This window comes from Saccostrea cucullata, unplaced genomic scaffold (genome assembly GCF_032062105.1).
Source record: "Saccostrea cucullata isolate Sc308-1 unplaced genomic scaffold, CSIRO_AGI_Scuc_v1 ctg31, whole genome shotgun sequence".
NCBI classification, from domain to species: Eukaryota; Metazoa; Mollusca; class Bivalvia; order Ostreida; family Ostreidae; genus Saccostrea; species Saccostrea cuccullata.
Window position 1 is genome coordinate 119,231 of NW_026918875.1, and position 25,566 is coordinate 144,796.

General features: G+C 36.8%; 3 long non-coding RNA genes across 16 annotated transcripts; all 3 read left to right on the forward strand.

The window, feature by feature from the left end:
- Positions 1–3,781, forward strand: LOC134273165 (uncharacterized). The gene is made up of 3 exons (XR_009993364.1): positions 1–130; positions 3,454–3,539; positions 3,642–3,781. It is a non-coding gene; the product is annotated as an uncharacterized LOC134273165 (long non-coding RNA).
- Positions 3,782–6,688: 2,907 nt separating this feature from the next.
- On the forward strand, positions 6,689–13,002 carry LOC134273493 (uncharacterized). The gene is made up of 3 exons (XR_009993407.1): positions 6,689–6,816; positions 9,982–10,067; positions 10,170–13,002. It is a non-coding gene; the product is annotated as an uncharacterized LOC134273493 (long non-coding RNA).
- An 87-nt stretch (positions 13,003–13,089) lies between these two features.
- LOC134273500 (uncharacterized) lies at positions 13,090–18,741 on the forward strand. Of its 14 annotated transcripts, none has more exons than XR_009993422.1 (8): positions 13,090–14,000; positions 14,092–14,172; positions 14,275–14,353; positions 17,041–17,124; positions 17,206–17,297; positions 17,407–17,902; positions 18,380–18,476; positions 18,595–18,741. It is a non-coding gene; the product is annotated as an uncharacterized LOC134273500 (long non-coding RNA). The 14 variants fall into 14 exon arrangements; XR_009993418.1 differs by having other exon boundaries at positions 13,090–13,996; positions 14,089–14,172; XR_009993425.1 differs by having other exon boundaries at positions 13,090–13,996; positions 14,089–14,172; positions 14,275–14,333.
- Positions 18,742–25,566: the final 6,825 nt, after the last annotated feature.

Sequence of the window (25,566 nt, forward strand, 5' to 3'; positions counted from 1 at the left end):
GTTTGAACATAATTCACAACTGAATTCACAAAGCAGTAACAGGTAACTGCGCAGCAGACTTTCAGATCAGTTCATTACATTTTTCAGTCGAAAGTGCATTACAGGAGCCCAGAGATGATCAAAAATTGAGGTAAATATTCTAAAGCTGTTGTAATAAAAAATGTTTAAGAATTTGTTTAATTTCTCTGAGGAAGGTTGAATATTTTGACATCCCCGCCATATTCAAAGGGTATTTTCCCTGGTCAGTGGTCAAACGACACAACTTCCAGATCTCCTTAGACAGCTGTAGATAGCTTTACAAATGACACAAAATAGTCTGCAATTTTAGGGGAAATGTAGTTACAAGGGAATAAATAGGACAGGATATATTCGTCGCATTTAATCTTGCAAATATGCATTAAAATAAAAAAAAGGCTTTCGGTTAAGAGGTTTTTCACATTTTCAAAATGCAATAGAATCCATAAAAATCAACCGAATACATGAAAAATTGAAACGCATTTATTTCTTTAAAAAAAATTATCTCAGACCCACCCCCCCCCCCCTTCCAGTAACCTAGCAATGTCTCTTATATAACAAGACAGGTTTGAGACATAAACATTTTGTCCTGCCCAGAGGTAGAGCATATTCTAGATTAACTGCTAAAATTGTTTTATAATTGGGGGATTGATTAATACATAAATTTATTTATTATTTGTTTCTTGCATGCATTTGTAATTTATTTGCATCGGGATCGAAATTGTGAGTTTTAAATTTTGACATGTGGCGCGAACAGCAAATCTGGCGTCAGTGGACGGTCAGGTGAGTTGGTTGGGGAAAACAGTTTACATTATTTGAAATAACATTTGTCGGATTCAGATGCACGTATTGATAAAACGTTGATAAAGTATTTTTAAGCTGCGGAAAGGGACAGCTTAAAACCTACAGGTGAATTACCGAGGGTAATCTATAAAACAAAAAAGTGAAATATGGTTTGAAAATGTATTGTGCTTTTAGACTCTGCATAAGTTTGGGACATCAGATCCTAAGTGGGGTTAACTTTGCCCTGAATCAACTGTGTATCGATAATGCAAATATTTTTACTGACAGGCATTTTTAGGGTGTAGAAGGGGCCTGTTTTTTGCTCCATTCATAATGGCAAAAAGTATGTGTTTTCCCAATTTCACCAAAGAAAATTTCCAACAGACAATCAAAACAAACAAAATTTGGTTATAAAATATTTGGACTCTGTAATGTATAATCTAATTGATGTTCAAATAAATATATAAACGACGTGCTCCAAATACTGATTAAGTGAATGCTGAAGTATTGTATGTATAAACTGACAATGATAGTAATTGTTTATATTTGTATTCAGCATTAATCATACAAGACTTACGATATTATAATACGCAATCTCTCCTACAATACAAGTGACTAGATCTACACACCACCATGCACAACAGACGACAACTTACTCACACTTGCGCATTGCACACAGTGTCAAGTTAACACATACCTGCACACACTCATACCATACTAAACTCCCCTCCCTTTTGAAAAAGAGGGAGGTACTCCTGTACCTTAATACATCATATGCAAGTAAAAAAGTCAATGAGTACCTTGCAAATAAAAGATAAACTATTATTTATTTACATAAATAGAAAAATGACAAAATTATAGTTTTTTTTTAAATTTCAACCAAATGTCACTTTTTTCTCAAATGGAATAGCCCAGCCAATTGATGTTTTGCCCCCTTTCCGGATTCTGCTGGAAATCAAGTGATGAGGTTGTCGGCATGATATTTTACTTGCATAAATTTATTCATCAAATCAGAGATGGCATAAAAAATATGCATTTTAATCATTTTTTTGCTCACCAGTATGAAGTAGACAGGAATATTAGTAACACCCATGGGATCAATGCAAGTGTTGGTGTCCCAGATAAACGTTTTTTGAGCAGACTTCTTTTTAAGTACATCTATGCCCTAACCCCTAAGGGATGCATGTAAGATGCTTCAAGTATGTTTCATTGTACCAACCAGGGTTTCAGAGACTGCAATTTCAGCTCATTTAAAAGAATGATCAGGTTAATGTTTTTGAAGCAGGTGTCATTTCCAAGTATTTTGACCAAACTTACAAGAATCGAACATGTACATCCAAAATAAAATATATGGAAGTACACTACCAGGCTTGCCTCGGATGCTGAATCTGGCCTTTATTTTTAATATGAGTGACTAGGTTAAAAGTTTTTTGAGCTAGTCTCATTTCCAAGTAACCATAAGGCCTATTTTGACCAATCTTTCATGGATCCATTACCAGGCTTGCTTTAGATTCTGAATCCAACCTACATTTCATGGATGAGTGAAAGAGTCAAAATTTTTGGAGCAAGGAAATATTTGGAAATACCGTAAATCTGGAATTTTTTGCTGTAGATAAATTTTTAGCAAATTTGCGAGTTCATTACATTCGCAAAAATATTTTTCTTAAAAATAAATTGCCAATAAGAAAATGTAAACAAAGCAGTGGTCATTCGCAAAATTTTGAAACGTAAAAATTAATCAACAGCATTTTGACCCGAATTCGCAAAATAAAATCGACGTAAAAATTTCCAGATTTACGGTAGTCATTCTAATATAACTATTAACCTGTTGAATGATCACAATCAAATTAGAGATATTGATGAAGGTTATTCAAATGCAAAAATTTTTTTTTACCTTAAAGCTTTATTTTGAACTTGAACTTACCTCAACAAAGTCAAGATGTAGTTATGCTATACCCTGACACCAGCCTCAGGGTTAGCATTTGTGCCATGGTAGAGTTTTAGGAGCAAGTCCATGTTCTAGTAAGTATAAGTCGTACCTGGACCAAAATTGCATGGATGATGCATTTAGGAATGGACACTACCAGACTTGCTTCGGATGCTGGATCTGACCCACATTTTCCTGATGAGTGACCAGGTTAAGGTTTTTGGAGCAGGTCCATTCCCAAGAAACTGTAAGTCCTACCCAATCCAAACAAGTATGGATGATGCATCTAGGAATGGACACTACCAGACTTGCTTCGGATGCTTGATCTGACCTACTTTTTCCAGACGAGTGATGAAATTATTCCCAACTCAGCTCTACCCTGACCAAACTTGCATGGATGATGCATCTAAAGATGGACATTTGAAACTTGCTTCGGATGCTGGATCTGACCTGCATTCTTCAAACGAGTGACCAGGTTCAAGTATTTGGAAAATGTCAATCCTCAATGAACTTTAAAACCTATTTAAACAGAATTTGCTTGAATATTGTTGTCAGGATAAATACTAACTGTTAAGGAAATATGATGTGAGATTTGCCTTACTTAAACTGATAACATTCATCGAGGTGAGCTTCATAATCTTTGATTATCTATGCTTTTAAATGAAGTTTCATACTTCATGTGAAATGAGAGTGTCTCCCCTATGATGTGTCTGTTTTCTCTTTATAAGAGCAGAAGAAATTTGAGGCTGACCAGGATCCTGAAGTGAAGAGCAGTCCCTTTCCCATTTAACAGCATTCATGAGCAGAAAATGGGGTAAGATTCATACTTGACCTCTTTGTACCTTTTCCCAGTATTTTGGCTTTCGAATTGATGTTGGCTTTGTCAGGCTTTGACTTATTGATTTTGAATTGACAGGAAGCAGAAATGCTGAGACAGTTCAGAAGAAACATCACCAGAAGCCACAGCAACAGCAAAGGAAGCTTATATGGAAGTATTTTTGATTTTCTCCCTTCTTTCCCCTACCCCCTGGCCCCTGCTGACTCTAACATAACTAACCATCCCCTTTCCTCTCCCCCTCATTCGTCTTCCTGAATTCACTGTCATTGTTTTCTGATTTTTCAATGAATTGTGTTGTACTGATTTTATTCACTTGAATTTTTGTGATTTGTTGCATTGTTTTGAAGTCTTACTAATCTTGTGCCAGTTTATACTTTCAGGGACTCGGAAAAGGAACAACGATGGAGGAACAAGGTCGACAAACAGAAGAAGACGAGATGACGAGTCCATTTCCCATCTCTATACACCAGACAACGGCCCAATGTGGTAAGTAACTTTTCGTGATTTGTTGCATTCTTTTGAAGTTTTACTAACATTGTGCCAGTTTTATACTTTCAGGAACTCGGAAGAGGAACAACGATGGAGGAGCAGGGTCGACCAACAGAGGAAGACGAGCTGACGAGTCCATTTCCCATCTCTATACAGCAGCCAACATGGCCCAAAGTGGTAAGTAACTTTTCGTGATTTGTTGCATTCTTTTGAAGTTTTACTAACATTGTGCCAGTTTTATACTTTCAGGAACTCGGAAGAGGAACAACGATGGAGGAGCAGGGTCGACCAACAGAGGAAGACGAGATGACAAGTCCATTTCCCATCTCTATACAGCAGCCAACATGGCCCAATGTGGTAAGTAACTTTTCGTGATTTCTTGCATTCTTTTAAAGTCTTACTAACATTGTGCCAGTTTTATACTTTCAGGGACTGGGAAGAGGAACAACAATGGAGGAGCAGGGTCGACCAACAGAGGAAGACGAGATGACGAGTCCATTTCCCATCTCTATACAGCAGCCAACATGGCCCAAAGTGGTAAGTAACTTTTCGTGATTTGTTGCATTCTTTTGAAGTTTTACTAACATTGTGCCAGTTTTATACTTTCAGGGACTGGGAAGTGGAACAACGATGGAGGAGCAGGGTCGACCAACAGAGGAAGACGAGATGACGAGTCCATTTCCCATCTCTATACAGCAGACAACATGGCCCAAAGTGGTAAGTAACTTTTCGTGATTTGTTGCATTCTTTTGAAGTTTTACTAACATTGTGCCAGTTTTATACTTTCAGGGACTGGGAAGAGGAACAACGATGGAGGAGCAGGGTCGACCAACAGAGAAAGACGAGATGACGAGTCCATTTCCCATCTCTATACAGCAGCCAACATGGCCCAAAGTGGTAAGTAACTTTTCGTGATTTGTTGCATTCTTTTGAAGTTTTACTAACATTGTGCCAGTTTTATTCTTTCAGGAACTCGGAAGAGGAACAACGATGGAGGAGCAGGGTCGACCAACAGAGGAAGACGAGATGACAAGTCCATTTCCCATCTCTATACAGCAGCCAACATGGCCCAATGTGGTAAGTAACTTTTCGTGATTTCTTGCATTCTTTTAAAGTCTTACTAACATTGTGCCAGTTTTATACTTTCAGGGACTGGGAAGAGGAACAACAATGGAGGAGCAGGGTCGACCAACAGAGGAAGACGAGATGACGAGTCCATTTCTCATCTCTATACAGCAGCCAACATGGCCCAAAGTTGTAAGTAACTTTTCGTGATTTGTTGCATTCTTTTGAAGTTTTACTAACATTGTGCCAGTTTTATACTTTCAGGGACTGGGAAGTGGAACAACGATGGAGGAGCAGGGTCGACCAACAGAGGAAGACGAGATGACGAGTCCATTTCCCATCTCTATACAGCAGACAACATGGCCCAAAGTGGTAAGTAACTTTTCGTGATTTGTTGCATTCTTTTGAAGTTTTACTAACATTGTGCCAGTTTTATACTTTCAGGGACTGGGAAGAGGAACAACGATGGAGGAGCAGGTTCGACCAACAGAGAAAGACGAGATGACGAGTCCATTTCCCATCTCTATACAGCAGCCAACATGGCCCAATGTGGTAAGTAACTTTTCGTGATTTGTTGCATTCTTTTGAAGTTTTACTAACATTGTGCCAGTTTTATACTTTCAGGGACTGGGAAGAGGAACAACGATGGAGGAGCAAGGTCGACCAACAGAGGAAGACGAGATGACGAGTCCATTTCCCATCTCTATACAGCAGCCAACATGGCCCAATGTGGTAAGTAACTTTTCGTGATTTCTTGCATTCTTTTAAAGTCTTACTAACATTGTGCCAGTTTTATACTTTCAGGGACTGGGAAGAGGAACAACGATGGAGGAGCAGGGTCGACCAACGGAGGAAGACGAGATGACGAGTCCATTTCTCATCTCTATACAGCAGCCAACATGGCCCAATGTGGTAAGTAACTTTTCGTGATTTGTTGCATTCTTTTGAAGTTTTACTAACATTGTGCCAGTTTTATACTTTCAGGGACTGGGAAGAGGAACAACGATGGAGGAGCAGGGTTGACCAACAGAGGAAGACGAGATGACGAGTCCATTTCCCATCTCTATACAGCAGCCAACATGGCCCAAAGTGGTAAGTAACTTTTCGTGATTTGTTGCATTCTTTTGAAGTTTTACTAACATTTTGCCAGTTTTATACTTTCAGGGACTGGGAAGAGGAACAACGATGGAGGAGCAGGGTCGACCAACAGAGGAAGACGAGATGACGAGTCCATTTCCCATCTCTATACAGCAGACAACATGGCCCAAAGTGGTAAGTAACTTTTCCTGATTTCTTGCATTCTTTTAAAGTCTTACTAACATTGTGCCAGTTTTATACTTTCAGGGACTGGGAAGAGGAACAACAATGGAGGAGCAGGGTCGACCAACGGAGGAAGACGAGATGACGAGTCCATTTCTCATCTCTGCCAATTTCTGTTGAAATTTACAATATACATGTAACAAAAAAATTGTGTACTCGCAGCGTTAGTTTATATTTCACGATTTAATGACCGCAGTAGTACTTAGTGTAATGAATGATGAATACGTAATTAAATCACGTGAGCATGATGTTTGAACATAATTCACAACTGAATTCACAAAGCAGTAACAGGTAACTGCGCAGCAGACTTTCAGATCAGTTCATTACATTTTTCAGTCGAAAGTGCATTACAGGAGCCCAGAGATGATCAAAAATTGAGGTAAATATTCTAAAGCTGTTGTAATAAAAAATGTTTAAGAATTTGTTTAATTTCTCTGAGGAAGGTTGAATATTTTGACATCCCCGCCATATTCAAAGGGTATTTTCCCTGGTCAGTGGTCAAACGACACAACTTCCAGATCTCCTTAGACAGCTGTAGATAGCTTTACAAATGACACAAAATAGTCTGCAATTTTAGGGGAAATGTAGTTACAAGGGAATAAATAGGACAGGATATATTCGTCGCATTTAATCTTGCAAATATGCATTAAAATAAAAAAAAGGCTTTCGGTTAAGAGGTTTTTCACATTTTCAAAATGCAATAGAATCCATAAAAATCAACCGAATACATGAAAAATTGAAACGCATTTATTTCTTTAAAAAAAATTATCTCAGACCCCCCCCCCCCCCCCCCCTTCCAGTAACCTAGCAATGTCTCTTATATAACAAGACAGGTTTGAGACATAAACATTTTGTCCTGCCCAGAGGTAGAGCATATTCTAGATTAACTGCTAAAATTGTTTTATAATTGGGGGATTGATTAATACATAAATTTATTATTTGTTTCTTGCATGCATTTGTAATTTATTTGCATCGGGATCGAAATTGTGAGTTTTAAATTTTGACATGTGGCGCGAACAGCAAATCTGGCGTAAGTGGACGGTCAGGTGAGTTGGTTGGGGAAAACAGTTTACATTATTTGAAATAACATTTGTCGGATTCAGATGCACGTATTGATAAAACGTTGATAAAGTATTTTTAAGCTGCGGAAAGGGACAGCTTAAAACCTACAGGTGAATTACCGAGGGTAATCTATAAAACAAAAAAGTGAAATATGGTTTGAAAATGTATTGTGCTTTTAGACTCTGCATAAGTTTGGGACATCAGATCCTAAGTGGGGTTAACTTTGCCCTGAATCAACTGTGTATCGATAATGCAAATATTTTTACTGACAGGCATTTTTAGGGTGTAGAAGGGGCCTGTTTTTTGCTCCATTCATAATGGCAAAAAGTATGTGTTTTCCCAATTTCACCAAAGAAAATTTCCAACAGACAATCAAAACAAACAAAATTTGGTTATAAAATATTTGGACTCTGTAATGTATAATCTAATTGATGTTCAAATAAATATATAAACGACGTGCTCCAAATACTGATTAAGTGAATGCTGAAGTATTGTATGTATAAACTGACAATGATAGTAATTGTTTATATTTGTATTCAGCATTAATCATACAAGACTTACGATATTATAATACGCAATCTCTCCTACAATACAAGTGACTAGATCTACACACCACCATGCACAACAGACGACAACTTACTCACACTTGCGCATTGCACACAGTGTCAAGTTAACACATACCTGCACACACTCATACCACACTAAACTCCCCTCCCTTTTGAAAAAGAGGGAGGTACTCCTGTACCTTAATACATCATATGCAAGTAAAAAAGTCAATGAGTACCTTGCAAATAAAAGATAAACTATTATTTATTTACATAAATAGAAAAATGACAAAATTATAGTTTTTTTTTAAATTTCAACCAAATGTCACTTTTTTCTCAAATGGAATAGCCCAGCCAATTGATGTTTTGCCCCCTTTCCGGATTCTGCTGGAAATCAAGTGATGAGGTTGTCGGCATGACATTTTACTTGCATAAATTTATTCATCAAATCAGAGATGGCATAAAAAATATGCATTTTAATCATTTTTTTGCTCACCAATATGAAGTGGACAGGAATATTAGTAACACCCATGGGATCAGTGCAAGTGTTGGTGTCCCAGATGAAAGTTTTTGGAGCAGACTTCTTTTTAAGTACATCTATGCCCTAGCCCCTAAGGGATGCATGTAAGATGCTTCAAGTATGTTTCATTGTACCAACCAGGGTTTCAGAGACTGCAATTTCAGCTAATTTAAAAGAATGATCAGGTTAATGTTTTTGAAGCAGGTGTCATTTCCAAGTATTTTGACCAAACTTACAAGAATCGAACATGTACATCCAAAATAAAATATATGGAAGTACACTACCAGGCTTGCCTCGGATGCTGAATCTGGCCTTTATTTTTAATATGAGTGACTAGGTTAAAAGTTTTTTGAGCTAGTCTCATTTCCAAGTAACTATAAGGCCTATTTTGACCATGGATCCATTACCAGGCTTGCTTTAGATTCTGAATCCAACCTACCAAAATTTTTACATTTTATGGTTCATTACATTCGCAAAAATATTTTTCTTAAAAATAAATTGAGAAAATGAAAGAGCAAAATTTTGAAACGTAAAAATTTTTGGAGCAAGGAAATATTTGGAAATAGTCATTCTAATATAACTATTAACCTGTTGAATGATCACAATCAAATTAGAGATATTGATGAAGGTTATTCAAATGCAAAAATTTTTTTTACCTTAAAGCTTTATTTTGAACTTGAACTTACCTCAACAAAGTCAAGATGTAGTTATGCTATACCCTGACACCAGCCTCAGGGTTAGCATTTGTGCCATGGTAGAGTTTTAGGAGCAAGTCCATGTTCTAGTAAGTATAAGTCGTACCTGGACCAAAATTGCATGGATGATGCATTTAGGAATGGACACTACCAGACTTGCTTCGGATGCTGGATCTGACCCACATTTTCCAGATGAGTGACCAGGTTAAGGTTTTTGGAGCAGGTCCATTCCCAAGAAACTGTAAGTCCTACCCGATCCAAACAAGCATGGATGATGCATCTAGGAATGGACACTACCAGACTTGCTTCGGATGCTTGATCTGACCTACTTTTTCCAGATGAGTGATGAAATTATTCCCAACTCAGCTCTACCCTGACCAAACTTGCATGGATGATGCATCTAAAGATGGACATTTGAAACTTGCTTCGGATGCTGGATCTGACCTGCATTCTTCAAACGAGTGACCAGGTTCAAGTATTTGGAAAATGTCAATCCTCAATGAACTTTAAAACCTATTTAAACAGAATTTGCTTGAATATTGTTGTCAGGATAAATACTAACTGTTAAGGAAATATGATGTGAGATTTGCATTACTTAAACTGATAACATTCATCGAGGTGAGCTTCATAATCTTTGATTATCTATGCTTTTAAATGAAGTTTCATACTTCATGTGAAATGAGAGTGTCTCCCCTATGATGTGTCTGTTTTCTCTTTATAAGAGCAGAAGAAATTTGAGGCTGACCAGGATCCTGAAGTGAGGAGCAGTCCCTTTCCCATTTAACAGCATTCATGAGCAGAAAATGGGGTAAGATTCATACTTGACCTCTTTGTACCTTTTCCCAGTATTTTGGCTTTCCAATTGATGTTGGCTTTGTCAGGCTTTGACCTATTGATTTTGAATTGACAGGAAGCAGAAATGCTGAGACAGTTCAGAAGAAACATCACCAGAAGCCACAGCAACAGCAAAGGAAGCTTATATGGAAGTATTTTTGATTTTCTCCCTTTCCCCTACCCCCTGGCCCCTGCTGACTCTAACATAACTAACCATCCCCTTTCCTTTCCCCCTCATTCGTCTTCCTGAATTCACTGTCATTGTTTTCTGATTTTTCAATGAATTGTGTTGTACTGATTTTATTCACTTGAATTTTTGTGATTTGTTGCATTGTTTTGAAGTCTTACTAATCTTGTGCCAGTTTATACTTTCAGGGACTCGGAAGAGGAACAACGATGGAGGAGCAAGGTCGACCAACAGAAGAAGACGAGATGACGAGTCCATTTCCCATCTCTATACAGCAGCCAACATGGCCCAAAGTGGTAAGTAACTTTTCGTGATTTGTTGCATTCTTTTGAAGTTTTACTAACATTGTGCCAGTTTTATACTTTCAGGGACTCGGAAGAGGAACAACGATGGAGGAGCAGGGTCGACCAACAGAGGAAGACGAGATGACTAGTCCATTTCCCATCTCTATACAGCAGCCAACATGGCCCAAAGTGGTAAGTAACTTTTCGTGATTTGTTGCATTCTTTTGAAGTTTTACTAACATTGTGCCAGTTTTATACTTTCAGGGACTGGGAAGAGGAACAACGATGGAGGAGCAGGGTCGACCAACAGAGGAAGACGAGATGACGAGTCCATTTCCCATCTCTATACAGCAGCCAACATGGCCCAAAGTGGTAAGTAACTTTTCGTGATTTGTTGCATTCTTTTGAAGTTTTACTAACATTGTGCCAGTTTTATACTTTCAGGGACTGGGAAGAGGAACAACGATGGAGGAGCAGGGTCGACCAACAGAGGAAGACGAGATGACGAGTCCATTTCCCATCTCTATACAGCAGCCAACATGGCCCAAAGTGGTAAGTAACTTTTCGTGATTTGTTGCATTCTTTTGAAGTTTTACTAACATTGTGCCAGTTTTATACTTTCAGGGACTGGGAAGAGGAACAACGATGGAGGAGCAGGGTCGACCAACAGAGGAAGACGAGATGACGAGTCCATTTCCCATCTCTATACAGCAGCCAACATGGCCCAAAGTGGTAAGTAACTTTTCGTGATTTGTTGCATTCTTTTGAAGTTTTACTAACATTGTGCCAGTTTTATACTTTCAGGGACTGGGAAGAGGAACAACGATGGAGGAGCAGGGTCGACCAACAGAGGAAGACGAGATGACGAGTCCATTTCCCATCTCTATACAGCAGCCAACATGGCCCAAAGTGGTAAGTAACTTTTCGTGATTTGTTGCATTCTTTTGAAGTTTTACTAACATTGTGCCAGTTTTATACTTTCAGGGACTCGGAAGAGGAACAACGATGGAGGAGCAGGGTCGACCAACAGAGGAAGACGAGATGACAAGTCCATTTCCCATCTCTATACAGCAGCCAACATGGCCCAAAGTGGTAAGTAACTTTTCGTGATTTGTTGCATTCTTTTGAAGTTTTACTAACATTGTGCCAGTTTTATACTTTCAGGGACTGGGAAGAGGAACAACGATGGAGGAGCAGGGTCGACCAACAGAGGAAGACGAGATGACGAGTCCATTTCCCATCTCTATACAGCAGCCAACATGGCCCAAAGTGGTAAGTAACTTTTCGTGATTTGTTGCATTCTTTTGAAGTTTTACTAACATTGTGCCAGTTTTATACTTTCAGGGACTGGGAAGAGGAACAACGATGGAGGAGCAGGGTCGACCAACAGAGGAAGACGAGATGACGAGTCCATTTCCCATCTCTATACAGCAGCCAACATGGCCCAAAGTGGTAAGTAACTTTTCGTGATTTGTTGCATTCTTTTGAAGTTTTACTAACATTGTGCCAGTTTGATACTTTCAGGGACTGGGAAGAGGAACAACGATGGAGGAGCAGGGTGGACCAACAGAGGAAGACGAGATGACGAGTCCATTTCCCATCTCTATACAGCAGCCAACATGGCCCAAAGTGGTAAGTAACTTTTCGTGATTTGTTGCATTCTTTTGAAGTTTTACTAACATTGTGCCAGTTTTATACTTTCAGGGACTGGGAAGAGGAACAACGATGGAGGAGCAAGGTCGACCAACAGAGGAAGACGAGATGACGAGTCCATTTCCCATCTCTATACAGCAGCCAACATGGCCCAAAGTGGTAAGTAACTTTTCGTGATTTGTTGCATTCTTTTGAAGTTTTACTAACATTGTGCCAGTTTTATACTTTCAGGGACTGGGAAGAGGAACAACGATGGAGGAGCAGGGTCGACCAACAGAGGAAGACGAGATGACGAGTCCATTTCCCATCTCTATACAGCAGCCAACATGGCCCAAAGTGGTAAGTAACTTTTCGTGATTTGTTGCATTCTTTTGAAGTTTTACTAACATTGTGCCAGTTTTATACTTTCAGGGACTGGGAAGAGGAACAACGATGGAGGAGCAGGGTTGACCAACAGGGGAAGACGAGATGACGAGTCCATTTCCCATCTCTATACAGCAGCCAACATGGCCCAAAGTGGTAAGTAACTTTTCGTGATTTGTTGCATTCTTTTGAAGTTTTACTAACATTTTGCCAGTTTTATACTTTCAGGGACTGGGAAGAGGAACAACGATGGAGGAGCAGGGTCGACCAACAGAGGAAGACGAGATGACGAGTCCATTTCCCATCTCTATACAGCAGCCAACATGGCCCAAAGTGGTAAGTAACTTTTCGTGATTTGTTGCATTCTTTTGAAGTTTTACTAACATTGTGCCAGTTTTATACTTTCAGGGACTGGGAAGAGGAACAACAATGGAGGAGCAGGGTCGACCAACAGGGGAAGACGAGATGACGAGTCCATTTCCCATCTCTATACAGCAGCCAACATGGCCCAAAGTGGTAAGTAACTTTTCGTGATTTGTTGCATTCTTTTGAAGTTTTACTAACATTGTGCCAGTTTTATACTTTCAGGGACTGGGAAGAGGAACAACGATGGAGGAGCAGGGTTGACCAACAGAGGAAGACGAGATGACGAGTCCATTTCCCATCTCTATACAGCAGCCAACATGGCCCAAAGTGGTAAGTAACTTTTCGTGATTTGTTGCATTCTTTTGAAGTTTTACTAACATTGTGCCAGTTTTATACTTTCAGGGACTGGGAAGAGGAACAACGATGGAGGAGCAGGGTCGACCAACAGAGGAAGACGAGATGACGAGTCCATTTCCCATCTCTATACAGCAGCCAACATGGCCCAAAGTGGTAAGTAACTTTTCGTGATTTGTTGCATTCTTTTGAAGTTTTACTAACATTGTGCCAGTTTTATACTTTCAGGGACTGGGAAGAGGAACAACGATGGAGGAGCAGGGTCGACCAACAGAGGAAGACGAGATGACGAGTCCATTTCCCATCTCTATACAGCAGCCAACATGGCCCAAAGTGGTAAGTAACTTTTCGTGATTTGTTGCATTCTTTTGAAGTTTTACTAACATTGTGCCAGTTTTATACTTTCAGGGACTGGGAAGAGGAACAACGATGGAGGAGCAAGGTCGACCAACAGAGGAAGACGAGATGACGAGTCCATTTCCCATCTCTATACAGCAGCCAACATGGCCCAAAGTGGTAAGTAACTTTTCGTGATTTGTTGCATTTTTTTGAAGTTTTACTAACATTGTGCCAGTTTTATACTTTCAGGGACTCGGAAGAGGAACAACGATGGAGGAGCAAGGTCGACCAACAGCAAAAGACAGGATGACGAGTCCATTTCCCATCTCTATGCAGCAACCAATATGGCTCAAGGTTGTAAGTAACAAATTGATTATTCAAATGAAGTTTGTCATTTGTTAGGGAATGTGAGTGATTCTCCTTTGATGTGTTTGTTTTCTCTTTTTAAGCAGAAGAAATTTGAGGCTGACCAGGATCCTGAAGTGAAGAGCAGTCCCTCTCCCATTTAACAGCATTCATGAGCAGAAAGTGCAGTAAGATTCATACTTGACCTCTGAGCACCTTTTCCCAATATTATGGCTTTCCAATTGATGTTGGCTTTTTCAGGCTTTGACCTCTTGAGTTTGAATTGACAGGAAGCAGAGATAGCCACCTCTGAAGGTCAGTCTGGAGTGTTTTCTGCTGCATTCAGAAAGTATGGGGTGTATAGTAGTTGTAAGTAGCGTTACAAAGGTGTTTCTTAGTCTTAGGTTTAGTTTGTATAGTATTTCCGGTAGGTGCAGTTGTGTTGTAGTTTGAGTTAGTAAGTAGGCTTTAGTTGATAGTTAGACAGCTTAGAGGAGTGTAGGTTATTATTGTAATTAAGGTATTTGTTAGTTAGTGCATGATTAGTGCTTGTGGTGGATAGGTTTGCATGATTAACACCCTAACAAGCAGGGTTCTCCATGAGCTGTTTTACTGTGTTGGTCCCGACACAGAAAAATGTTCTCCGACACAGTAAAGATTCAAATTTTATCTGTGCGACACATTAAAAATTTTGCTGACACAGTAAGATCTGTGATAATAAAAAAAAATTGAAACATACAAATTCTCTCTATCTGAAACATAATTGATCAAACAATTCTACCGTCTTTCAATTCTATATGATATCTAGATCACTTAATTATGCTTTCACCTTGCATAATCAATTATTTCCTAGACCCTCAATGGACTTGACGCATGAAGGAACAAAGACAAAAAATTGGATTTCAAACTTCCATGTAACGCTTAATTGGTACTAGTAGTTGCAATTAAAGTACATTGTATTATTTTTAAAAATATATTTAAATGTCTTTTCTTTAGAGCCATGGCTCTAGAATTATGTTTGCAATGTAAATCAAACATAACACTGTACCAAAATCATTTACTTGATGTAAATAAATAGTTTTCAATTTTCAAGGAACTTTTAAAAGTATTTTACTATTCCGAAGTCTCTTTTTTTGTAATTCCTTAATTCGATCAATAAAATTGACAAAAAAATTATGACAAATTTGCTTTAAAAAATTGTAAGTAGTTCAACTTTATAGACAAGAATTTCCTCTGCATTTCACAACATGTGCTAATATGTTCGACCATACTATTTTTGTAACGAATTGGTGATTTTTTTTTAAAAAAAATTGTGTGCATGTATTCTTAAGTAATTATAATGAATAGTGAGTCAGTTGCAAATTTGATCGCTAAAATACCGTGAAATTTTAGTGCTTTGCATAAACTCTGCAACACAGTAAAATTTCAAACAATGGAGAACCCTGAACAAGTAACAAGCTACTAAAACTACTAACGTCTGCTAAATGTTGTGTGACGCGTCTAGTGTGTTGGTGTTAGTGTCTGTGTGCTTGTCACCTCTCGCTTTCAGCCATCACCGCTGGCTAGCAGCAATGCGAAAAGGGGGAAGAAATTCTAATGTCTTCCCCTGCCAGTACATAGCCTCTCCACAACAAGTCCTATGCGATGCCTCCACGTGGAAGCAGACGGATACTGGGTATCATTTTGTCCCAGGCTAAGTTCGCAAGGGCGCATGGGAAGATGAGTCTCAAAAGCATTGGTAAACATCTCATATAGGATCTCTCCTGATCACAAACCCAATTTAGTAGTAGAATCAATTGATATAAGTGCTGGTTTTTAAAAGAAGTGAACCTTTGTTCATTTTATGTCTTTGTCATCTTTTTAGCTCACCTGAGCCAAAGGCTAAAGTGAGCTTTTCTGATCACGTTTTGTCCGTCGTCTGTCCGTCCGTCCATCTGTTAACTTTTCACATTTTCGACTTCTTCTCAAGAACCACTGGGCCAATTTTGACCAAACTTGGTACCAAGCATTCTTGAGTGAAGGGGAATTTAAATTGTTAAAATGAAGGGCCAAGTCCCCTCACAAGGGGAGATAATCAAGATAAGACAAAACTAGGGTGGGGTTATTAAAAAATCTTCTCAAGAACCGCTGGGCCAGAAAAGCTGAAACTTGTGTGGAAGCATCCTGGGGTAGTGTAGATTCTAAATTGTTCAAATCATGACCACCTGGGGAAGGGCGGGGCCACAATGGGGAATCAAAGTTTTACATAGAAATATATAGGAAAAATCTTTGAAAATCTTCTTAAGAACCACTGGGCCAGAAAAGCTAAAACTTGCGTGGAAGCATCCTGGGGTAGTGTAGATTTCAAATTCACAAGAATAATAATTAAATTTTGATCGCCATAAAAATAAAGGCGTGGGGTATTTTGGTGTGGGGTCACAATACGCGAAAATTAATGTGTTACAAGGGATATACTTTTTTTTCTCAAGCCATAATTAGTTATATTGAGCGCAGATCATCCTTTTTGGTAGTGAAGATTTCATTTTGTTCAAATCATTAAAGAAAGATCATGACTCCCAGGTGTAGCAGGGCCCCAATGGTTCAAAGCTGTAAAAATTTTTATCTCGAGAGAACTTTATTTTCAGGTATGGTCGCGAAAATTTGATTCTCGCGTATAATATGAACGAAAAATGAAAATTAAGTGATTTACAGTATATAGGAAATGTCTTCTCAATAATACCAAAGCCATATATAGTCATATTGATATGGAAGCCTCTTGTAGTGTAAAATTGTCCAAATCTTGATTCATCTTTGGTCAAATTTCAAAGGAAATAGGAAAAGATTTTATGTTGGATAAATGCCATTGTTATTGATATGAAAAGTTTATTCAAATGAAGGCCCCTTCTCCTCTTCCTAAATTTATACTTTTCAATACTGGACTAATTTGTCATTTACTAGCCAATATGCTTAGGTGAGCATATTGCCCATTGGCCACTAGTTTATTTTAGAAATCTTCTCACTTGGTATGAAGTGCAAGTGATCCTCTTTTGGTGTCTGTTAATTTTTATCTTTTTAAGAGGAATACTTTTAAGGCTGAACAGGATCCTGAAGTGAGGAGGACTCCCTCTCTCATTGAACTGCATACAGCAGCAGAAAGCAGGGTAAGATTCAGATTTTACTTCTTGTATCTTTGCTTGCCTATTGCTGTACCAAGCTTTAACATCTGGACCTTCAATTGACAGATTTCAGTTCCCCTTTGATTCAGAAGAGGAACAACAATGGAGGACCAAGGTCATTAATATAAGAAGAGTCTATTCCTGTCTGTGTTTTGCAGGTATTATGTTTCAAAAGTGGTAAGCAACAAGCTGCTTTTTACTGAAGCTTCTCACTTGGTATTAAGTGCAAGTGTTTCCCCTTTTATGTCTCTGTTTTATCTTTTTAAGCAGAAGAAAGTTAAGACTGACCAGGAATTCTAAGTGAGGAAGAGTCCCTTTCCCATTCCGCTGCAGCCATGAGGAGAATACTCGTAAGAATCAGACTTTACTTCTTTTTCACCTATGGAACTTCATCATGACCCACTTTAACAGGCAGGAGTCTTACAAGTATTTTTTATTTAATTATTTCTGACATATCTTTGTCCTCCCTACTCTAAAGTAACTATGCTTTCCTCTCCTTGCCCCAATATTCCACCTTATTCCTAGCTATCATAACCTTATTGTCTTTATTTGCTTTTTGATTTTCAAGCTAATAATGTTGTAATGATTATGTTCATTTGAATTTCTGTGATTATTACATTGCTTTGTATTATTGCTTATCTTCTCTCCATCAAGTATTTTCAAGGAATTTGACAAGGGAAGAGGACCAGTGCTGACCAAGTGAAGAAAAAGAAGAGTCTATTGCCAAGCTTTGTACAGCAGCCAATATCTGATTAAGGAGTGGGTAAAAAGATTTATTTTTTGCAATTTACAAATTTTCTTTATACACTTATCAAATCATAGGTCCAGGGGGATTTACTTCTGCTGCACAACAGCAAGACTGTGTTGCAATAACAATAGGGCATCCCGAGGATGTGTTGTTTCAAATGAAATTACGTTACATCATGATCCCTTTGGACTAGGATTAGTAAAAAAAATATGAATTAAGAATTTTTCTTTTGATGACAAAGTCAAGGTGACTCAGGTGAACATTTTGGCACAAGGTATTTTTGTTCATGTTTTTTTCATTATCAAGTAGAAGATGAGACTGATCTCAATCAGTTAACAAGAATGTGGAAAGTAAGGACTTACTACTGTCTAACCTAAACATTGATGGTTAGTCAGATCAGATGCATGTAAAGCTCTAGACCTTGCATTATGTGAATTAGAGGAGATTTTGACTCTCTCATTGCTTGGATTCTTAGTGTCTTTTTGTTAATAGGCAGGCGGTTATGCTGGCATTGATCCTGTTTCCAAAAGCAGATCAACATGATTCCTCAAGACTCCAAAGAGATCAACTATGGGACCTGAAAATAAAGGTAAGACACATGTACAAGCTCTGCAAAATCCTTCTATTCTGTAAAAATATGTTAGCTATTTTTCATTTATTAAGATTTTATTAATATTTATGTTGAGATGTAATTTCTTTTTTTACAGGCAGACTGCCATCAATTTCATGTTTCTTTGATAGCAGACAAATATGCTTCAACAATAGTGCAGAGTAATTTAAGGTTTGTACTGTAAGTGATGGACACACTAAATAACTCAACTCAAAGAATTCAATGGATAGTGCTGAGTACATTGTTATATATCTACAAAGTGATGGGCACACTAAATAGCTTAACTAATTCAATGGACCGCACTAGAACATTGTTATATATCTACAAAGTGATGGACACACAAAATAGCTTAACTGTTGAATTCAATGGAGTGCTAATACATTGTTATCTACAAAGTGATGGACACACTAAATAGCTTAACTCACAGAATCCAATGGACAGAGTTGTGTATGTACTAATATCTACAAAGTGATGGACACAGTAAACAGCTTAACACCATGATTCAGTGTACCATGCTGAGTACATAACTCATTTTTATGAACATATGACATCCACAGCAGATCACTCAAAGTTGTGTTAATTATTTTACAACTTTTTATATACGTTTTTTTTTTTTGTATCTGTATATTATATTTTTTAATTTAAAAATGTTAACTGATTTTTAAGGAAAAATATCAAGAGAGGTAAATCAGTGCTTTTGTGACAATCTAAGCTTAAGAGAAAAAAAAGTTGTGTGAAATCTTATGCGATAGTTATGCGTGATTTTTCTAAGCCTTATTCTGTGTTTTTCTGTAAACAATTTTTTGCTTGTCCACTACAGTTTTGGTCTGATTTCAAGATAACTTGGCACACAAGTAGACTACACTAAAATACATAATTCTTGCATAACTTTTTTGACTTTTAACATTGCCATGGTTAAATATAGAAATTTTTGAAATGCATTCAAAATGCTACTCCTCCTACAGTTTTAGTCCGATTTCAATATAACTTGGCACACAAGTAGACTACACTAAGATACATAATTCTGTGCATCGGTTTTTGATTTCGATGAACGATGTTGCCATGTTTACTAAAAATAGAAATTTCCGTAAAATTGTTTCAGAATGCTACTCCTCCTACAGTTTTGGTTCGATTTCAATATAGCTTGGCACACAATAGACTACACTAAGATTAATAATTCTGTGCATCTTGTAATTTTTTTTTTACAGGCAGACTGCCATCAATTTAAAAATGAAATTTCTGTGAAATGCAGACAAATATGCTTCAACAATAGTGCTAGAGTAATTTTAGGTTCAATATAACTTGGACACACAAATAACTCACACTCAAGGAATTCAATTAGTGCATCGGTTTTTATATATTACAAAGTGATGGGCACTAAAAATAGAAATTTCTGAAATGCATTCAAAATGCTACTCCTCCTAAAGTTTTATATATTTCAATAGTTACTTGGCACACAAGTAGCTACACTGTACATAATTCTTCAATGGACCGTGTGTTACATGGTTACTAAAAATGAAATGGACACATTCAAAATGCTACTCACTCCAATGGACAGATTTCAATATTACTAATGGCACACAAGTGAAGGACACAGTAAACAGCATAATTCTGTGCATTGGTTTTTGATTCATTACCATGTTGCTGGTTACATAAAAATAGAAATTTCTGTGAAATTCTCAAAATGCATACTGACATCCACAGCAGATTTCAATATAACTTGGCATACAAGTAGACTACACTAAGATACATAATTCTGTGCATCGGTTTTAGATGTTATACAATGTTGCCATTTTAAAAATAGAAATTTTTTTTTTTTTGCTATCTGTATATTATATTTTATAATTGGCAACAAAGTTAAAGATTGGATTTTTGATGAGCAAAAATATCTAATTATTGCTGTTAAAAGTTTGTCTGAATATTTAAGCTATAAAGAAAGGGAGATAATTTTTTTTTATTGTGAATCCTTGTCCAGAGCATATGCTTTCTCCCCTTGGTCCAATGTGGCTAATACTTCTCTCACAGAGTGCCACTGGTCAATGGATGTGTAGTGACCTTGAACAAAGTTTCTAGGCCAAGAGTCAAGGTTAAAACCCCTTTCAGCTACTTTACATTTTTATGTTCATTGCTGAAAGTGGGACCCTTTGAGATGGCCACCATCTCAATGATATCTAAAAATTGCTAGAAAAGATAAAGTGATCTCATTGTAACATTATTATTTTTTAGTGTTTTAGATTATAAATAAATATAACAATATGCAAAATCTAAATTCTTTTATATTTTCTCTCCTTTGATTTACATAGCAGACCTTGCAGTTTTTAGCTCATATGAGATTTTCTGATCACGTACCTGTTGTCCGTCGTCCATCCGTCTGACTGTCCATTCATCTGTAAACTTTTCACATTTTCAGCTTATTCTTGAGAACCATTGGGCCAATTTTGACCAAACTTAGTACAAAACATCCTTGGGTAGTGGGAGTTTAAATTATAAAAATAAAGTCCCCTTCCGAGGGGAAATTGTCAAGAATATACAAAAATAGGGTGGGGTCATAAAAAAATCTTCTCAAGAACCACTGGGCCAGAAAAGCTAAACTTCTGTGGAAGCATCCTGGGGTAGTGTTACTAGTGTAGATTCTAAATTGCTTGGATCATGACCCCTGGGGATTGGGAAAGGTCAAGATAGGTATTAGGGGGAAATCTGTTTAATAACATAATGGCCAAAGTTACTCAGGTGAGCGATGTATGGGCTTTTGCTTATCTTATTTAGTTTTATCTTTGTATGCAACACTATTTCCTTCTTGTAGTTGTTACTGAGGTTCTAAGTAATTTAAGTTTTTTATGAAATATTTTTCCTTGTCAAGTTCTATAAGCATGTTCTACTTCATACACAAGTAGTATATTAAGATTTTCTAGATGTTTCATATTTTTTTCAATTTTTCTTGAAAAGCATAACTGATGTACATGTAATTGTAAAAATTGTGTTTGTCCCTTGTGATACATGATTAATTTATGTCAGTTTGAATTTATCATATATATTAAAATACACTATTATACAGTCTGTTTGTCATGGAATTAAACTTGTTGAGTTTTTATTCCACCTCTATAATTGAAGATTTGGGGGCATATTTTGATAAACTGTCTGTCTGTTTATGTGTCTCCAAATTTACTAATTTTTACTACCCATGGCCATTCCTTTTGAACTTTTTTTAACCTTTAAGTTAGACTTTGACCTACTTTGGTAAAACAAAGGAAGTTTTAGGGAATTTTGTCTAGGCTCTAACTTTGATATATGGAAACATTGGAAGCTTATACTTGTTATAGAACTTGCTTGTAATGACCCGACAGTGAGTCCTGATCTGACACAAGGTCATTCCTGCAAGTTCAAGGTCACTGGCCTAAAGGTATGAAATTTCTGTCTGGATCATAACTTTGTAGAAAGAATCACTGGAAGCTCAAACCTGGTACAGGGATTGCTTATGACCCAAAAATGTGTCATGATCTTATCCAGTCATTCCATTTAGTTCAAGGTTACTAGTAGAAAAAAGGTATGACATAACTTGACTTTGTAATGGAGAGTCAGTGGAAGCTCATACTCGGTACAGATATTGCTTATGATCAAAGAATATGCCTTGACCTTTATCCAAGGTCATTTTGGCAATTTCAAGGTCACTGGTAGAAAAAAGAAAAAAAATGTCTCGGCTAAAACTTTATTTGGAAAAGAATTGGTACAGGTATTGTTTTTGAAATAAGGAAAGTTGTTATTTTAATCCAGTGTCAATGCAGCAAGTTCAAAGTTACAGGCAGAATAGTGTAAAATTATTTTTTTAAGACTTTAACTTAACAATGTAGAAATACTAGGAGCTCGTACTTGATACAAAGATTGCTCATTGGAACCTGATACAGGTACTGTTTATGAACCTAAGGAGTGTCATGACTTTAATTCGAAGTCAAATAGCAAGTGAAAGGTTGGTGGTATAAGAATTAAAAATTATGACAAGCCTTTATTATCTGATGGAGAAATATCTGTACGTATGCACGATGATTCACTTAAAGTTTACTAATGATCAAAGTATATGTGAATTTTGACTAGTCTCAGTCTTTTTGGCAAGAAATTGAAATGAAATGGCAAATTGAAAAAAAAAATTCATTTTGGACCAATCCCGATCAAAATAAAACCATAATGAATAAAATAACAATTTATTGCCTTCTTTATTGTCCCCCGCTTTAGCAAAAGCGAGGGGACATTAAATCTCATTCGTCTGTCCGTCCGTCACAAAAACTTTAACCTTGCCCATTATTTTTGATTTAGTGGAGCTATGACTTTCATATTTCACTTGTGTGTCCCTTGTGAGAAGACCTTTCTTTGGGTACCACCATATTTGACCTTTTGACCTAGACCTTGGAGTTTGACCCACTTTTACACAAAAAATCCAAACTTTTACTTTGGCCATATCTTTTGAATAGTAGAAACTAGGAATTTCATATTTCACATATGCATTTTTTGTGTCAAGGCCTTTCATTGGATACCAACAATTTTGACCTTTTAACCTTGACCTTAGAGACCTATGAAAAAACTTTTACCTTGACCATAACTTTTGAACGGAAAGGGCTAGGGCTATCGTACTTCACATATGTAATCCTTGTGAAAAGACCTTTCATTGGATACCAAGAACTTTGACCCTTTGACCTTGACCATGGAGATTGACCTAATTTTCAAAAACTTTGACCATGGCCACAACTTTTGAACGGTAGATACTACATGTAGGACTTCATATTTTCGCACATATGTATTTTTTGTCGCAAGACCTTTCATTGGATACCAACAACTTTGACCTTTTGACCTTGGAGATTTCCGTACTTATGAAAAAACTTTAACCTTGACCATATCTTTTGAATGGTAGAAACTAGGACTTACATATTTCACATATGTATTTTTTGTGGCAAGGCCTTTCATTGGATACCAACCATTCTGACATTTTGACTTTGACCTTGGAGATTTCCGTACTTTTGAAAAAAAAAAAGTTTAACCTTGACCATAACATTTGAACGGTAAGGGCTAAGGCTTTCATACTTCACATATGTAATCCTTATGAGAAGACCTTTCATTGGATACCAAGAACTTTGACCCTTTGACCTTGACCTTGGAGATTGACTTACTTTTCCAAAACTTTTACCTTGGCCATAACTATTGAACGGTTAAGGTTAGGGTTTTCATCCTTCACATATGTATTACTTGTGACCTTTTTAAAGAAATCAACAACTCAGATCCTTTCACCTTGGAGTTTGACCTACCTTTCAAAAATGTATACTTGGCCATAACTTTCTTTTGAACAGGGGGGGTGGGATTTCGTATTTCACAATCGTATTTCTTGTCTGAAAACCTTACTTTGTGTAATATCAAATATATTTCATTTGAATTAAGAAATGTTAAATCTTTGTTATGTTGCCATACAAGGTCATCTGTGTTTCACAATTTGACACATCTTGTTCCTTATATTGAGAAGAGATAGGACTTTCATATTTGACATGTGCATTACCTGTGACAAGATATTTCCGAGCATGCTATGAATTCTTACCCCTTGACCTTGACCTTCACAATTGACCTTATTTAAAAAAAAAAAATCAACTTCAGTGATAATTTCTAAATAAATGACATATGATAGGGTGTTCATATTAGACACAATGTGTCATAAAAAAAATGACATCTCATCCACAAAGACACTGAAAACGGGGGACCACAATTCTTTGAATTTGCTTGTTCACAGTGGTTTAAGGTAACATGTTACTAGTAGTATATTAATCCAGCAATATAGACACCAACATATTTTTCTTCAGTTTCAATAAGTCAAGTCAATATTTTTTACCACTAAAACGTATCTTTAATTGCTTTGCGGCCCCAAACCCAAATCATGCAGGAAGAAGGATTTTTTAAATCTTCATGTCCAGTGCTGACCTCGATCTTCCTAATTTCCATATTTGTGTGGCTCTTCATTTTTTTTTTAAATTAATACATTAAAAACTGAGTTCCTTGTTTAAACAATTTACACAAAAGACTACAAAATATCAAGGTATTTATTGTACTTTCTTTATTTCATTCTTTTTTGATGAAAATTGAAATTGAAGACAATGAAATACAATTAAAAATAGCACAAAATGGGCACAATCTAGGGGGAGGAGTCAGACACAAACTGGAAACACAGGCCCCAACCATGGAAACAGATCACATTTTTATTAATAAAAAATAAAAATGTGCTCTATTAAAAGTAATAATCATGGGGGAGGAGTCAAACACAGGTGTAATGACAGACATCAGGGCCTGAATTTTGTGAAGTTGAACATTCATCTGGAAAAAAAAATAAACTGTAAAATCACATTTTTATTAATAAAAAATAAAAAATGCTCAATGTCTTGCACATAATACGCATAAATAGGAACACTGAGAAATGCACAAATAATAATAAGTCATTCATCAAAAATCAATTTTGCCATATATCATACACGCTAAATATAATACATTTACAGTATACAGACCAGTTTCCTTGCAAAAAAATTATAATTCTGATTATTCAAAAATACATCCATTTTTGCAAATGAATGCTCACAACAAACACAAAATTTGATAATGTTTCTAAAGCTATTTTCTTTAACAATTACAGAAAACATTTATTTACACATGAATTTTTATGACAGAAAGAAAGGGAAAGACAAGGAATAGTACAGAAACTACATATGGGTGAGTACAGTACAACATCTTTTAAGGAAGCTTAAAAAATGTTGAAAAACATGTTCTTTCTGGATTCTGAATAGATGTACATACCAAACTAACCATATCTAGTTATTTGTCCACAAATAGGACCTTCCATATTTCATTCAAGAAAAATGTTCAAAGATAATGAAGTATCAGTACCCTCCCCCAATATACACTCCGTAGATTTCCATAACATAGAATTTAACATTTTATTTAAAAAAATCATACATGGGCTATTATAAAACATCATAATACTGCAGGTGCATAAATCTATCATAGAATTTGAACTCTTCAATGAGCAGTGCTTAGAGCTCCCTTAAAG